We start from the raw sequence: 19,429 nt of genomic DNA, 5'->3' as shown, positions 1-19,429 counted from the left end.
TCTGATGAAATCAACTTCTGGAATTGACGCTGGAATTGTTACCTACCCGTCGGTCAAGCAGGTATCCTGCCAAGATGCTGAATGACCTGGATTTTGCTGATGATATTGCCCTGCTGGAATCTTCCATAGACCGGGCCCAGTCACAGCTTACTAGGACTGCAACTGCAGCAGCAGATCTAGGCCTTGTAATCAGGGCACCTAAGACAGAATATATGACTGCAAACTGTAACGCCCAACCAGCACTTGAAGTCTATGGTAGTACCATCAACCATGTCACAGACTTCAGGTATGTGGGTTCCAAGATGGGCTCTAGTGTTGGAGACCTAAAAAGAAGAAAAGCACTAGCCTGGGCAGCTTTCTGGAAACTGGAACGCCTTTGGAGAAGCCCGTCCCTGCCAATCGAAACAAAAATCAAGCTGTTTCAGACAACGTGTGTTACTGTCTTTCTGTACAGGTGCGAGTCATGGGTAATTACCAAGGACATGGAAAACAAGATCAATGCATTTGCAACATCTTGCTACAGAGTCATGTTAAACATCAAGCGTGTGGATCGGATTCCAAACGAAACCATCTACAACCTGACCAACACCACTCCACTGGTTGCCAGAGTCAAGATTCATCAACTCAAATTTCTCGGCCATATATTGCGTCTTGAAGATGGCGAGCCTGTGAAAGAATATGCGCTTTATATTCCACCACATGGGAAGAGGAAACCGGGACGGCCGCGCACACTGTACTTACAGTATGTCCAGCACCTCCTGGGAGACACTGAAGGGATGCTGAAGCCAAACAAAATTGTTTCGCTTGCCCAAGATCGCATTAGTTGGAGAAAGCTTGTAGTCGCCTGCTCCGCAGCCGACTGATGATGATGATGATGATGATGATGATCAGGATAAGATAAAGAAATAAATTGGGGTTCCCCAAATAACTGTAGATGATCTTCATGGTCCAAATCAAGGGACCATCTTCAATATAAAAGCCGAATATATAGAATGTTGTACGGCTCATAGCACGTAAACCTATAGGGTAGGGGGTCTTTAAAAGCCCTTTCCCCCGCTATTATATAGCCCAATGAGCTAAAATTCTACTATTGTGATCAAAATAAGGGGTGCCCCTAATAACTGGAGATGATCTTCATGGTCTAAATCAAGGGACCATCTTCAATATAAAAGCCGAATATATCGAATGTTGTATGGCTCATACATAGTGTATCAAAATGATTGGTACCGGGATATGTGACATTTTAAAACAATATATCAAAAATATAAAATGGCTAATTAATATATTTTTTGTACTATAAATAGAAAGGCGCATATGTTAACTTACTGATAATATGAAGATAATACTAGGTTGATGCATCTGGGAGATATTGTCATTTAAACGAAGATCGACGTAATCATGGTTTTACTTACACACTTGTTAAGATGAATAGGTTCACTGCTTGAACTATTTATTGCATACATGCTCTTAATCAATATCTCACTTCGTCCACATAACATAAAATTGCTTTACACATACTTTTAAAAAGATATCATGCCCCCACCTTGAATTCACCATTTTATGTCCCCCTATCAAGGTCAATAATTCATGTCCCTCCCTCAAGTCAATCAAAAATGTCGCATCTCCCTAAAATGCTCCGTACCCCTGACGTATTGTGATTATTCCCTAAATGCGAGGGCAATGAGCAGGAAATATTGCATATTTAAACGTGTTAATAGCGTTTTTCTAAAACTTCATTGAATTCGGCGCGGTGTTGGTAAGGGATCTTTGAAAGCCCTTTCCCTCGATATTTGATAGCCCCAAAATGACATGAAATTCAAATATTGTTGTGAAAAGAATAAGATTAAAAAGATGGGGGAGTCCTGCAAATAACTGAAGATGATCTTCATGGTCTAAATCAAGGCTCATCAAAAAAACCTTTATCAAATTGTGTAGGCCTATGCTCATAGCACGTAAACCTATATGGGGTAGGGGGTCTTAAAAGCCATTTCCCCGCTATTATGAATGAGCTGAAATTCAAATATTGTGATCAGAATAAGATAAAGAAAAAATTGAGGTCCACCCAATAACTGGAGTTAATCTTCATAGACTAAATCAAGGGATTGTCTTCAATAAAAAAGCCGAATATATAATGTTGTACGGCTCATAGCATGTAAACCTATATAGGGTAGGGGCCTTTAAAGCCCTTTCCCTCGCTATTATACGGCCCGATGTGTTGTTATATGTCAGTATGTTCATAGCACATAAACTTAGCGGGGGGGGGGGCTCTTTTAAAATCCCTTTCCTCGTTATTAGATAGCACAATGAGCTCAAATTCAATTATTGTGAACAGAATAATGTAAAGAAAAAAAATGGGGGGCTATAACTGAAGATGATCTTCATGGTCTAAATCGAGGATCATCTGCAATAAAAGCCCTTATATAAACCTATGGGGGGGTTGAAAGCCCTATTCCCCCACTATTAGATAGCCCAATGAGCTAAAATTCAAATATTGTGAACAGAATAAGAGAATGGAAAATTTGGGGGTGGGGGTCACCCAATAACTGAAGACGATCTTCGTGGTTAATAAAAGGATCATCTTCAATAAAAGCCGAATATATCGAATGTTGTACGGCTCATAGAACGTAAACCTATATAGGGTAGGGGCCTTTTAAAGCCCTTTCCCCGCTATTATACGGCCCGATGTGTTGTTATATGTCAGTATGTTCATAGCACATAAACTTAGGGGGGCTCTTTTAAAGCCCTTTCCTCGCTATTATACAGCACAATGAGCTCAAATTCAATTATTGTGAACAGAATAATGTAAAGAAAAAATTTGGGGGGGGCTATAACTGAAGATGATCTTCATGGTCTAAATCAAGGGATCATCTGCAATAAAAGCCCTTATATAGACTATGAAGATTATCTCCAGTTATTGGGGGGACCCCCAATTTTTTCTTAATCTTATTCTGTCCACAATATTTGAATTTCAGCTCATTGGGCTATCTAATAGCGGGGGAAAGGGCTTTTTAAGACCCCCTACCCCATATAGGTTTACGTGCTATGAGCCGTACAACATTCAATATATTCGGCTTTTATATTGAAGACGATCCCTTGATTTAGACTATGAAGATTATCTCCAGTTATTATGGGGAACCCCCAAATTTTTTCTTAATCGTGTTCTGGTCACAATATTTGAATTTCAACACATCGGGTCGTATAATAGCGGGGGAAAGGGATTTTAAAGGCCCCCTACCCTATATGGGTTTACATGCTATGAGCCGTACAACATTATATATTCGGCTTTTTTTTATTGAAGACAATCCCTTGATTTAGTCTATGAAGATTAACTCCAGTTATTGCATTGGGCTATCTAATAGCGTGGGAAAGGGCTTTTTAAGACCCCCTACCCCATATAGGTTTACGTGCTATGAGCCGTCCAACATTCGATATATTCGGCTTTTATATTGAAGACGATCCCTTGATTTAGACTATGAAGATTATCTCCAGTTATTGGGGGGACCCCCCAAATTTGTTTCTTAATCTTATTCTGGTCACAATATTTGAATTTCAACACATCGGGCCGTATAATAGCGGGGAAAGGGATTTTAAAGGCCCCTACGTACCCTATATAGGTTTACATGCTATGAGCCGTACAACATTATATATTCGGCTTTTTTATTGAAGACAATCCCTTGATTTAGTCTACGAAGATTAACTCCAGTTATTGGGGGACCCCCAAATTTTTCTTAATCTTATTCTGGTTACAATATTTGAATTTCAACCCATCGGGCCGTATAATAGCGGGGGAAAGGGATTTTAAAGGCCCCCTACGTACCCTATATAGGTTTACGTGCTATGAGCCGTACAACATTCGGCTTTTTATTGAAGACAATCCCTTGATTTAGTCTATGAAGATTAACTCCAGTTATTGGGGGGACCCCCAATTTTTTTCTTAATCTTATTCTGTCCACAATATTTGAATTTCAGCTCATTGGGCTATCTAATAGCGGGGGAAAGGGCTTTTTGAGACCCCCTACCCCATATAGGTTTACGTGCTATGAGCCGTACAACATTCGATATATTCGGCTTTTATATTGAAGACGATCCCTTGATTTAGACTATGAAGATTATCTCCAGTTATTAGGGGGACCCCACAAATTTTTTCTTAATCTTATTCTGGTCACAATATTTGAATTTCAACACATCGGGCCGTATAATAGCGGGGGAAAGGGATTTTAAAGGCCCCCTACGTACCCTCTATAGGTTTACATGCTATGAGCCGTACAACATTATATATTCGGCTTTTTTATTGAAGACAATCCCTTGATTTAGTCTATGAAGATTAACTCCAGGTATTGGGGGGACCCCCCAAATTTTTTCTTAATCTTATTCTGGTCACAATATTTGAATTTCAACACATCGGGCCGTATAATAGCGGGGGAAAGGGATTTTAAAGGCCCCTACGTACCCTATATAGGTTTACGTGCTATGAGCCGTACAACATTCGGCTTTTATATTGAAGACAATCCCTTGATTTAGTCTATGAAGATTAACTCCAGTTATTGGGGGGACCCCCCAAATTTTTTTCTTAATCTTATTCTGGTCACAATATTTGAATTTCAACACATCGGGCCGTATAATAGCGGGGGAAAGGGATTTTAAAGGCCCCCTACCCTATATGGGTTTACATGCTATGAGCCGTACAACATTATATATTCGGCTTTTTTTTTTTTTGAAGACAATCCCTTGATTTAGTCTATGAAGATTAACTCCAGTTATTGGGGGCCCCCCCCCCCCCAATTTTATTCTTAATCTTATTCTGTCCACAATATTTGAATTTCAGCTCATTGGGCTATCTAATAGCGGGGAAAGGGCTTTTAAGACCCCCTACCCCATATAGGTTTACGTGCTATGAGCCGTACAACATTCGATATATTCGGCTTTTATATTGAAGACGATCCCTTGATTTAGACTATGAAGATTAACTCCAGTTATTGGGGGGACCCCCCAATTTTTTTCTTAATCTTATTCTGTCCACAATATTTCAATTTTAGCTCATTGGGCTATCTAATAGCGGGGGAAAGGGCTTTTTAAGACCCCCTACCCCATATAGGTTTACGTGCTATGAGCCGTACAACATTCGATATATTCGGCTTTTATATTGAAGACGATCCCTTGATTAAGACTATGAAGATTATCTCCAGTTATTAGGGGGACCCCCAAATTTTTTTCTTAATCTTATTCTGTCCACAATATTTGAATTTCAGCTCATTGGGCTATCTAATAGCGGGGGAAAGGGCTTTTTAAGACCCCCTACCCCATATAGGTTTATGTGCTATGAGCCGTACAACATTCGATATATTCGGCTTTTATATTGAAGACGATCCCTTGATTTAGACTATGAAGATTATCTCCAGTTATTGGGGGGACCCCCCAAATGTTTTCTTAATCTTATTCTGTCCACAATATTTGAATTTCAGCTCATTGGGCTATCTAATAGCGGGGGAAAGGGCTTTTTAAGACCCCCTACCCCACATAGGTTTACGTGCTATAGCCGTACAACATTCGATATATTGGGCTTTTATATTGAAGACGATCCCTTGATTTAGACTATGAAGATTATCTCCAGTTATTATGGGGAACCCCCAAATTTTTTCTTAATCGTATTCTGGTCACAATATTTGAATTTCAACACATCGGGCCGTATAATAGCGGGGGAAAGGGATTTTAAAGGCCCCCTACCCTATATGGGTTTACATGCTATGAGCCGTACAACATTATATATTCGGCTTTTTTTTTTATTGAAGACAATCCCTTGATTTAATCTATGAAGATTAACTCCAGTTATTGGGGGGACCCCCCAATTTTTTTCCTAATCTTATTCTGTCCCCATCATTTCAATTTCAGCTCATTGGGCTATCTAATAGTAGGTATATCACCTCAAAAATAAGCGCAGCAGAAAAACGTTATTTAATATTTCTACATGAATGAGCTTTATTAAAGCATCAAAAATCAAAAAACGGAATTGAAATCGGTCAATGCATTGTGATGTAGTGTCAATTTTAAGATGCTCGTAAATGGAATTAAAACCTGCCACAAATGGCTATGACAAAATGGGCACATTTCGAGATTTTGAAGGTTTATTTGGACGCTTGCTTGAAAAAGCAGCGTTAATTTAAGTACCACAGGTTTAATGCCTATCTTTCCTAACTTCGTTAAAGAAAACAAAATTAAAAAATCTATCATTGAATAATTATAATAAATTTACCAAATATACTATTTTAGCAAATTCAGCCAATCTGCAGACAAATTAAAGGTGAAAAAATGACTAAGTTCAGCTAATTAATATGCAAAATTGATGCCAATAGAAAACCGTACATGATATCAGGGTGCGTTTTTTTTGCACACATATGTATACAAAGTTATTTCAATTGATAACAAAAAATACGCAAAAAGTAATTAATTATGCAAATTAGCTAATTACAGGTAATTATGTATTCATGATATTTTTATGTAAATTAGGCATGAGTAATTTTGGGTTTTTTCAATATTTAATGAAAGTCTATTCATTCACCATAAATTTGTCAAGTATGAACCTGTTATGATGTTGAATAAAGAAACTGCAGTTAATTACTTAAATATAATACAAAAAATACGAAGTTTGTCATTTTGACGATGTCTGGAATAGAATTTTCATTTTTTTCTGTAAACATGGTATGTGTCACCATTGCTCAAAGCCAAATCCGAAAAGTAAAAATAAAAATTCATTTGCAATGAGACTTTAAATTAACATTTTGTTATCTGGATTAACACGGGAAGAGAAATGGTAAACGGAAAAGCCATTCCCACTGTACCGCGTATACAAAAATAGTATGGCCTTGGACACACACAATGGCTTAGAGCTATTGTGGTTTGGAAAATTACTCCCTAAAATATCATTGATTAATGTTTTGCTTCAACTAGTTTTAGGGAAGTGTTTCATTCGTTGTCGACGGAATTAATTTACATGCTAAGAAAGATTAGTATTTCAGCTAAATGGTGGTAGTTCCTTTACTTCAATAGGCCTATATTTACTGATTTATGAGCGATCTTCAAAAATCCATAAAAACAGGCAGTAGCTCTTAAACAAAACAATTTTTTTATTTAAGGACCCGATGTTAGCCTCGGAAAGGCTTCACACACCATATATTAAAAATTCAAACAATTTGGATAAATGAAGCATAATGAGAAATTCATTTATCGCAATGGATGTTTTCTAAAATTGGTCAACTTTGAAGCGCGCCCTTTTCAATTCACTGTTATGCTTGCATGCACAGTGTAGCAGAATGATTGTGCAGCCACTGTGACATACCTACTAATAGCGGGGGAAAGGGCTTTTAAGACCCCCTACCCCATATAGGTTTACGTGCTATGAGCCGTCCAACATTCGATATATTGGGCTTTTATATTGAAGACGATCCCTTGATTTAGACTATGAAGATTATCTCCAGTTATTGGGGGGGACCCCCCAAATTATTTCTTAATCTTATTCTGGTCACAATATTTGAATTTCAACACATCGGGCCGTATAATAGCGGGGGAAAGGGATTTTAAAGGCCCCCTACCCTATATGGGTTTACATGCTATGAGCCGTACAACATTATATATTCGGCTTTTTTATTTTTTTATTGAAGACAATCCCTTGATTTAGTCTATGAAGATTAACTCCAGTTATTGGGGGGACCCCCCAAATTTTTTCTTAATCTTATTTTGTCCACAATATTTGAATTTCAGCTCATTGGGCTATCTAATAGCGGGGGAAAGGGCTTTTTAAGACCCCCTACCCCATATAGGTTTACGTGCTATGAGCCGTACAACATTCGATATATTCGGCTTTTATATTGAAGACGATCCCTTGATTTAGACTATGAAGATTATCTCCAGTTATTGGGGGGACCCCCCCCAAATTTTTTCTTAATCTTATTCTGGTCACAATATTTGAATTTCAACACATCGGGCCGTATAATAGCGGGGGAAAGGGATTTTAAAGGCCCCCTACGTACCCTATGGTTCACTAATTATTTAAGCAACAGAAAACAATATGTACATTACAACTCTTGTGAATCAGAACTTAAAGATATTATTTGTGGTGTACCTCAAGGTTCTATACTGGGTCCCTTATTATTCATTCTCTATGTAAACGATATTATCAACACATCAGATGTATTAGACTTTATATTATTCGCAGATGACACTACTATTCTGTACTCACATAAAGATATTGAAAGTAAATATCAATTAATTAATAATGAATTGAAAGAAATTAGTAATTGGTTCAAGTCGAACAAACTATCGGTAAATGCAAGTAAAACAAATTACATGGTTTTGGGTACACCACATATGACATCAAAAATAAACTCAACTGTGTGTGATGTATCTCCTGAGATCATTTTAGATGAGTCAGTTCTGGAACGGGTTACTAATACAAAATTCCTGGGTGTGATTATTGATGAATGTTTGACGTGGAAATACCATATAAACTGTATAGCAAAAACCATCTCGCGAAATATTGGAGTTATGAACAAACTTAAATTTTATGTACCTGATCGTATCCTGTATTCTCTATATTGTACTCTTGTTTTACCTTATTTAAATTACGGAATATTGATTTGGGGTGATACGTGTAAAACATACTTGGATAAAATTATGAAATTACAGAAATGGGCTGTGAGGACAATAGCAAATAGTCATTATAGAAGCCACACTGCTCCCTTATTTGCCAAATACAATATTTTAACTCTTGCAGACACCTACAAACTTGAATTGGGGGTATTTATGTACAAGTACAGTAATAATGAATTACCGGGCGTATTTGATGGCTTCTTTACACTACGTTCCAATATTCATAATTACCAAACGAGAAACGCAGATAAATTCAACTTAATGAAGAACAACAAAACATTTACTGACCATGCCATTCGTACTGCTGGTCCAATATTATGGAATTCATTGCCAAATTCAATAAAAACGGCAAATTCATTGAAACATTTCCGTAAGATATATAAACGTGACTTGATCTCAAAATATGATTAATTCTTGAGCATTGTGTTTCTCGTTTGTTTGTTATGCTTTGTTTTGTTTTTACTTTTTTTGATGGTAACATTTCTTTGTTAAGGGGGTGACTTCCTCTGGCCTTCTGGTCATCCCCTCCATAATTCGTTTGTTTGATATTGCCTTTGTTTTTTAAAATATATACTTGTGTGATTTCATGTGAATTATGGGAAAATAAAAAAATAAAAATATCTTGTATCTATATAGGTTTACATGCTATGAGCCGTACAACATTATATATTCGGCTTTTTTATTGAAGACAATCCCTTGATTTAGTCTATGAAGATTAACTCCAGTTATTGGGGGGACCCCCCAAATTTTTTCTTAATCTTATTCTGGTCACAATATTTGAATTTCAACACATCGGGCCGTATAATAGCGGGGGAAAGGGATTTTAAAGGCCCCCTACGTACCCTATATAGGTTTACGTGCTATGAGCCGTACAACATTCGGCTTTTTTTTATTGAAGACAATCCTTGATTTAGTCTATGAAGATTAACTCCAGTTATTGGGGGACCCCCAAATTTTTCTTAATCTTATTCTGGTCACAATATTTGAATTTCAACACATCGGGCCGTATAATAGCGGGGAAAGGGATTTTAAAGGCCCCTACGTACCCTATATAGGTTTACGTGCTATGAGCCGTACAACATTCGGCTTTTATATTGAAGACAATCCCTTGATTTAGTCTATGAAGATTAACTCCAGTTATTGGGGGGACCCCCCAAATTTTTTCTTAATCTTATTCTGGTCACAATATTTGAATTTCAACACATCGGGCCGTATAATAGCGGGGGAAAGGGATTTTAAAGGCCCCCTACCCTATATGGGTTTACATGCTATGAGCCGTACAACATTATATATTCGGCTTTTTTTAAATTTTATTGAAGACAATCCCTTGATTTAGTCTATGAAGATTAACTCCAGTTATTGGGGGGACCCCCCAATTTTTTTCTTAATCTTATTCTGTCCACAATATTTCAATTTTAGCTCATTGGGCTATCTAATAGCGGGGGAAAGGGCTTTTTAAGACCCCCTACCCCATATAGGTTTACGTGCTATGAGCCGTACAACATTCGATATATTCGGCTTTTATATTGAAGACGATCCCTTGATTTAGACTATGAAGATTATCTCCAGTTATTGGGGGGACCCCCCAATTTTTTCTTAATCTTATTCTGTCCACAATATTTGAATTTCAGCTCATTGGGCTATCTAATAGCGGGGAAAGGGCTTTTAAGACCCCCTACCCCATATAGGTTTATGTGCTATGAGCCGTACAACATTCGATATATTCGGCTTTTATATTGAAGACGATCCCTTGATTTAGACTGTGAAGATTATCTCCAGTTATTGGGGGGACCCCCCAAATGTTTTCTTAATCTTATTCTGTCCACAATATTTGAATTTCAGCTCATTGGGCTATCTAATAGCGGGGAAAGAGCTTTTAAGACCCCCTACCCCACATAGGTTTACGTGCTATAGCCGTACAACATTCGATATATTGGGCTTTTATATTGAAGACGATCCCTTGATTTAGACTATGAAGATTATCTCCAGTTATTATGGGGAACCCCCAAATTTTTTCTTAATCGTATTCTGGTCACAATATTTGAATTTCAGCTCATTGGCCCGTATAAGAGCGGGGGAAAGGGATTTTACAGGCCCCCTACGTACCCTATATAGGTTTACGTGCTATGAGCCGTACAACATTCGATATATTCGGCTTTTATATTGAAGACGATCCTTGATTTAGACTATGAAGATTATCTCCAGTTATTGGGGGACCCCCAAATTTTTTCTTAATCTTATTCTGGTCACAATATTTGAATTTCAACACATCGGGCCGTATAATATTAATAGCGGGGGAAAGGGATTTTAAAGGCCCCCTACCCTATATGGGTTTACATGCTATGAGCCGTACAACATTATATATTCGGCTTTTTTTATTTTTTATTGAAGACAATCCCTTGATTTAGTCTATGAAGATTAACTCCAGTTATTGGGGGAACCCCAAATTTTTCTTAATCTTATTTTGTCCACAATATTTGAATTTCAGCTCATTGGGCTATCTAATAGCGGGGAAAGGGCTTTTAAGACCCCCTACCCCATATAGGTTTACGTGCTATGAGCCGTACAACATTCGATATATTCGGCTTTTATATTGAAGACGATCCCTTGATTTAGACTATGAAGATTATCTCCAGTTATTAGGGGACCCCCAAATTTTTTCTTAATCTTATTCTGGTCACAATATTTGAATTTCAACACATCGGGCCGTATAATAGCGGGGGAAAGGGATTTTAAAGGCCCCCTACGTACCCTATATAGGTTTACATGCTATGAGCCGTACAACATTATATATTCGGCTTTTTTATTGAAGACAATCCCTTGATTTAGTCTATGAAGATTAACTCCAGTTATTGGGGGACCCCCCAAATTTGTTCTTAATCTTATGCTGGTCACAATATTTGAATTTCAACACATCGGGCCGTATAATAGCGGGGAAAGGGATTTTAAAGGCCCCTACGTACCCTATATAGGTTTACGTGCTATGAGCCGTACAACATTCGGCTTTTTTATTGAAGACAATCCCTTGATTTAGTCTATGAAGATTAACTCCAGTTATTGGGGGGACCCCCCAAATTTTTTCTTAATCTTATTCTGGTCACAATATTTGAATTTCAACACATCGGGCCGTATAATAGCGGGGGAAAGGGATTTTAAAGGCCCCCTACGTACCCTATATAGGTTTACGTGCTATGAGCCGTACAACATTCGGCTTTTATATTGAAGACAATCCCTTGATTTAGTCTATGAAGATTAACTCCAGTTATTGGGGGACCCCAAAATTTTTCTTAATCTTATTCTGGTCACAATATTTGAATTTCAACACATCGGGCCGTATAATAGCGGGGGAAAGGGATTTTAAAGGCCCCCTACCCTATATGGGTTTACATGCTATGAGCCGTACAACATTATATATTCGGCTTTTTTTAAATTTTATTGAAGACAATCCCTTGATTTAGTCTATGAAGATTAACTCCAGTTATTGGGGGGACCCCCCAATTTTTTTCTTAATCTTATTCTGTCCACAATATTTCAATTTTAGCTCATTGGGCTATCTAATAGCGGGGGAAAGGGCTTTTTAAGACCCCCTACCCCATATAGGTTTACGTGCTATGAGCCGTACAACATTCGATATATTCGGCTTTTATATTGAAGACGATCCCTTGATTTAGACTATGAAGATTATCTCCAGTTATTGGGGGGACCCCCAATTTTTTTTCTTAATCTTATTCTGTCCACAATATTTGAATTTCAGCTCATTGGGCTATCTAATAGCGGGGGAAAGGGCTTTTTAAGACCCCCTACCCCATATAGGTTTATGTGCTATGAGCCGTACAACATTCGATATATTCGGCTTTTATATTGAAGACGATCCCTTGATTTAGACTGTGAAGATTATCTCCAGTTATTGGGGGGACCCCCCAAATGTTTTCTTAATCTTATTCTGTCCACAATATTTGAATTTCAGCTCATTGGGCTATCTAATAGCGGGGGAAAGAGCTTTTTAAGACCCCCTACCCCACATAGGTTTACGTGCTATAGCCGTACAACATTCGATATATTGGGCTTTTATATTGAAGACGATCCCTTGATTTAGACTATGAAGATTATCTCCAGTTATTATGGGGAACCCCCAAATTTTTTCTTAATCGTATTCTGGTCACAATATTTGAATTTCAGCTCATTGGGCTATCTAATAGCGGGGGAAAGGGCTTTTTAAGACCCCCTACCCCATATAGGTTTACGTGCTATGAGCCGTACAACATTCGATATATTCGGCTTTTATATTGAAGACGATCCCTTGATTTAGACTATGAAGATTATCTCCAGTTATTGGGGGACCCCCAAATTTTTTCTTAATCTTATTCTGGTCACAATATTTGAATTTCAACACATCGGGCCGTATAATATTAATAGCGGGGGAAAGGGATTTTAAAGGCCCCTACCCTATATGGGTTTACATGCTATGAGCCGTACAACATTATATATTCGGCTTTTTTTTTTTTTTTTTGAAGACAATCCCTTGATTTAGTCTATGAAGATTAACTCCAGTTATTGGGGAACCCCAAATTTTTTCTTAATCTTATTTTGTCCACAATATTTGAATTTCAGCTCATTGGGCTATCTAATAGCGGGGGAAAGGGCTTTTTAAGACCCCCTACCCCATATAGGTTTACGTGCTATGAGCCGTACAACATTCGATATATTCGGCTTTTATATTGAAGACGATCCCTTGATTTAGACTATGAAGATTATCTCCAGTTATTGGGGGGACCCCCAAATTTTTTCTTAATCTTATTCTGGTCACAATATTTGAATTTCAACACATCGGGCCGTATAATAGCGGGGAAAGGGATTTTAAAGGCCCCCTCAGCACCCTATATAGGTTTACATGCTATGAGCCGTACAACATTATATATTCGGCTTTTTTATTGAAGACAATCCCTTGATTTAGTCTATGAAGATTAACTCCAGTTATTGGGGGACCCCCAAATTTTTCTTAATCTTATTCTGGTCACAATATTTGAATTTCAACACATCGGGCCGTATAATAGCGGGGAAAGGGATTTTAAAGGCCCCCTACGTACCCTATATAGGTTTACGTGCTATGAGCCGTACAACATTCGGCTTTTTTATTGAAGACAATCCCTTGATTTAGTCTATGAAGATTAACTCCAGTTATTGGGGGACCCCCAAATTTTTTCTTAATCTTATTCTGGTCACAATATTTGAATTTCAACACATCGGGCCGTATAATAGCGGGGAAAGGGATTTTAAAGGCCCCCTACGTCCCCTATATAGGTTTACGTGCTATGAGCCGTACAACATTCGGCTTTTATATTGAAGACAATCCCTTGATTTAGTCTATGAAGATTAACTCCAGTTATTGGGGGGACCCCCAAAATTTTTTCTTAATCTTATTCTGGTCACAATATTTGAATTTCAACACATCGGGCCGTATAATAGCGGGGGAAAGGGATTTTAAAGGCCCCCTACCCTATATGGGTTTACATGCTATGAGCCGTACAACATTATATATTCGGCTTTTTTTAATTTTATTGAAGACAATCCCTTGATTTAGTCTATGAAGATTAACTCCAGTTATTGGGGGGACCCCCCAATTTTTTTCTTAATCTTATTCTGTCCACAATATTTCAATTTTAGCTCATTGGGCTATCTAATAGCGGGGGAAAGGGCTTTTTACGACCCCCTACCCCATATAGGTTTACGTGCTATGAGCCGTACAACATTCGATATATTCGGCTTTTATATTGAAGACGATCCCTTGATTTAGACTATGAAGATTATCTCCAGTTATTGGGGGACCCCCCAAATTTTTTCTTAATCTTATTCTGTCCACAATATTTGAATTTCAGCTCATTGGACTATCTAATAGCGGGGGAAAGGGCTTTTTAAGACCCCCTACCCCATATAGGTTTACGTGCTATGAGCCGTACAACATTCGATATATTCGGCTTTTATATTGAAGACGATCCCTTGATTTAGACTATGAAGATTATCTCCAGTTATTATGGGGAACCCCCAAATTTTTTCTTAATCGTATTCTGGTCACAATATTTGAATTTCAACACTTCGGGCCGTATAATAGCGGGGGAAATGTATTTTAAAGGCCCCTATCCTATATGGGTTTACATGCTATGAGCCGTACAACATTATATATTCGGCTTTTTTTTTATTGAAGACAATCCCTTGATTTAGTCTATGAATATTAACTCCAGTTATTGGGGGGACCCCCCAATTTTTTTTCTAATCTTATTCTGTCCACATTATTTCAATTTCAGCTCATTGGGCTATCTAATAGCGGGGAAAGGGCTTTTTAAGACCCCCTACCCCATATAGGTTTACGTGCTATGAGCCGTACAACATTCGATATATTCGGCTTTTATATTGAAGACGATCCCTTGATTTAGACTATGAAGATTTTCTCCAGTTATTGGGGGACACCCCAAATTTTTTCTTAATCTTATTCTGTCCACAATATTTGAATTTCAGCTCATTGGACTATCTAATAGCGGGGGAAAGGGCTTTTTAAGACCCCCTACCCCATATAGGTTGACGTGCTATGAGCCGTACAACATTCGATATATTCGGCTTTTATATTGAAGACGATCCCTCATTTAGACTATGAAGATTATCTCCAGTTATTAGGGGACCCCCAAATTTTTTCTTAATCTTATTCTGTCCACAATATTTGAATTTCAGCTCATTGGGCTATCTAATAGCGGGGAAAGGGCTTTTTAAGACCCCCTACCCCATATAGGTTTACGTGCTATGAGCCGTACAACATTCGATATATTCGGCTTTTATATTGAAGACGATCCCTTGATTTAGACTATGAAGATTATCTCCAGTTATTATTGGGAACTCCCAAATTTTTTCTTAATCTTATTCTGGTCACAATATTTGAATTTCAACACATCGGGCCGTATAATAGCGGGGAAAGGGATTTTAAAGGCCCCCTACCCTATATGGGTTTACATGCTATGAGCCGTACAACATTATATATTCGGCTTTTTTTTAATTTTATTGAAGACAATCCCTTGATTTAGTCTATGAAGATTAACTCCAGTTATTGGGGGGACCCCCTAATTTTTTCTTAATCTTATTCTGTCCACAATATTTCAATTTTAGCTCATTGGGCTATCTAATAGCGGGGGAAAGGGCTTTTTACGACCCCCTACCCCATATAGGTTTACGTGCTATGAGCCGTACAACATTCGATATATTCGGCTTTTATATTGAAGACGATCCCTTGATTTAGACTATGAAGATTATCTCCAGTTATTGGGGGGACCCCCAAATTTTTTCTTAATCTTATTCTGTCCACAATATTTGAATTTCAGCTCATTGGACTATCTAATAGCGGGGGAAAGGGCTTTTTAAGACCCCCTACCCCATATAGGTTTACGTGCTATGAGCCGTACAACATTCGATATATTCGGCTTTTATATTGAAGACGATCCCTTGATTTAGACTATGAAGATTATCTCCAGTTATTATGGGGCACCCCCAAATTTTTTCTTAATCGTATTCTGGTCACAATATTTGAATTTCAACACTTCGGGCCGTATAATAGCGGGGGAAATGTATTTTAAAGGCCCCTATCCTATATGGGTTTACATGCTATGAGCCGTACAACATTATATATTCGGCTTTTTTTTTTTTATTGAAGACAATCCCTTGATTTAGTCTATGAATATTAACTCCAGTTATTGGGGGACCCCCAATTTTTTTTTTTTCTAATCTTATTCTGTCCACATTATTTCAATTTCAGCTCATTGGGCTATCTAATAGCGGGGAAAGGGCTTTTAAGACCCCCTACCCCATATAGGTTTACGTGCTATGAGCCGTACAACATTCGATATATTCGGCTTTTATATTGAAGACGATCCCTTGATTTAGACTATGAAGATTTTCTCCAGTTATTGGGGAGCCCCCCCAAATGTTTTCTTAATCTTATTCTGTCCACAATATTTGAATTTCAGCTCATTGGACTATCTAATAGCGGGGAAAGGGCTTTTAAGACCCCCTACCCCATATAGGTTTACGTGCTATGAGCCGTACAACATTCGATATATTCGGCTTTTATATTGAAGACGATCCCTTGATTTAGACTATGAAGATTATCTCCAGTTATTAGGGGCCCCCCCCAAATTTTTCTTAATCTTATTCTGTCCACAATATTTGAATTTCAGCTCATTGGGCTATCTAATAGCGGGGAAAGGGCTTTTTAAGACCCCCTACCCCATATAGGTTTACGTGCTATGAGCCGTACAACATTCGATATATTCGGCTTTTATATTGAAGACGATCCCTTGATTTAGACTATGAAGATTATCTCCAGTTATTATTGGGAGCCCCCAAATTTTTTCTTAATCTTATTCTGGTCACAATATTTGAATTTCAACACATCGGGCCGTATAATAGCGGGGGAAAGGGATTTTAAAGGCCCCCTGCCCTATATGGGTTTACATGCTATGAGCCGTACAACATTATATATTCGGCTTTTTTTTTTATTGAAGACAATCCCTTGATTTAGTCTATGAAGATTAACTCCAGTTATTGGGGGACCCCCAATTTTTTTCTAATCTTATTCTGTCCATATTATTTCAATTTCAGCTCATTGGGCTATCTAATAGCGGGGAAAGGGCTTTTAAGACCCCCTACCCCATATAGGTTTACGTGCTATGAGCCGTACAACATTCGATATATTCGGCTTTTATATTGAAGACTATCCCTTGATTTAGACTATGAAGATTATCTCCAGTTATTAGGGGGACCCCCCAAATTTGTTCTTAATCTTATTCTGTCCACAATATTTGAATTTCAGCTCATTGGGCTATCTAATAGCGGGGAAAGGGCTTTTTAAGACCCCCTACCCCATATAGGTTTACGTGCTATAGCCGTACAACATTCGATATATTCGGCTTTTATATTGAAGACGATCCCTTGATTTAGACTATGAAGATTATCTCCAGTTATTGGGGACCCCCAAATTTTTTCTTAATCTTATTCTGGTCACAATATTTGAATTTCAACACATCGGGCCGTATAATAGCGGGGAAAGGGATTTTAAAAGCCCCTACGTACCCTATATAGGTTTACATGCTATGAGCCGTACAACATTATATATTCGGCTTTTTTTATTGAAGACAATCCCTTGATTTAGTCTATGAAGATTAACCCCAGTTATTGGGGGACCCCCAAATTTTTCTTAATCTTATTCTGGTCACAATATTTGAATTTCAACACATCGGGCCGTATAATAGCGGGGAAAGGGATTTTAAAGGCCCCTACGTACCCTATATAGGTTTACGTGCTATGAGCCGTACAACATTCGGCTTTTTATTGAAGACAATCCCTTGATTTAGTCTATGAAGATTAACTCCAGTTATTGGGGGACCCCAAAATTTTTTCTTAATCTTATTCTGGTCACAATATTTGAATTTCAACACATCGGGCCGTATAGGACCTTATTTAACAACTTTTAACCAAATTACGCTTTACTTGAACCGAATTGCGCTGGTACATAAAACGTGGTGCGATACCAGGCCCTATGCACTTCCCTGGGCGATCTTCAAGGTGATTACGCCCTCAATTAGTTGTGCGCCCAATTTTACACCTAATTATATGAAAATATTGATCACCGTGTATTTTGATCAGTGGGCTGGGCCAGGCTAGCGACACTCCGGCACTTATTGGAAGACACGAAGTACAGCAGACAGTTACATGTACAATGTGATTTTCCTATATCATTAATAAATTATCGTGCAAGGTAAAGTACACGAAATATCGGACTTTTCAATTCAGCGAATAAATCACGTATCGAAATGTATTGACATGGTTGATAAAACAATATTATTTCATTGTTTTAATTATACATGATGTTGTAAATTTTGTGTCCAAGATAATTTTATGTGGATTTACATGTGTTTAGATTTAAACTGGTGTGAACGTGGAGCTACTCGGAAATGACGTCATGGAAAAAATATGCAAATACTGCTTATTAATATTAATACTACTCTTTGTTTTGTGAGCGGTACAAAAATGTGATTCTCCTGATAAATTATAGGTCAAGGTAGGTCATTCGACCGTCTCTTCCTCAGACCTCTATGTAGGACTCTATGGTATCTTCTCATTACACGTTCGTAGTAAGACTTGGCCGGCGACGACGCCTGTCTTCAACCGCTGTATAGCACGGTATAGGCAGTTTGCAGAGAGTGTCGCTTCTCTACCTTTATTTTCTCTGGCTGGGCTTACTTCACGTTGGTTCCTATTATGTGGCACTCGCCGGCCCTCTTATATTGACATGATTGATACTCCAAGGTCGACCTATTGCAAAATGAGCGGTGAGCAAATTCAGTAGAACTGTCCACAATACACGTGCATGCATGGTATGTTCCTTAATCCGAGTAACTCACAGTTGCACTGATTTGTGTGGTATTTAGATCGACGTGACAACATCCAGTCCGGATTCAGTCTGACTGTGACTCGGTCTACACTACAGTGTACAGCTACACATGCATACACTACAGAAAGAAAGCTGAGGCCTGGTCGACATGCAAGGTAAGTAAGCTTAACTACATGGATCGAATCCATGGTTCCTACAGTCACCCATGGAAAACAGGGTACTGAAAAGCACTACACAATGTCCACATCAGCTATGGCATGGGTAGATTTGTTTACATTGCAATACAGATTCCAAACAGATAAAACTTAAATATCAGTTTTTAGTTGCCCTATTATATAAGGCTATTGAAACTTG

This window comes from Amphiura filiformis, chromosome 20, assembly GCF_039555335.1.
Source record: "Amphiura filiformis chromosome 20, Afil_fr2py, whole genome shotgun sequence".
In the NCBI taxonomy this organism is placed as follows: domain Eukaryota; kingdom Metazoa; phylum Echinodermata; class Ophiuroidea; order Amphilepidida; family Amphiuridae; genus Amphiura; species Amphiura filiformis.
This window is presented reverse-complemented; position numbering follows the sequence as displayed.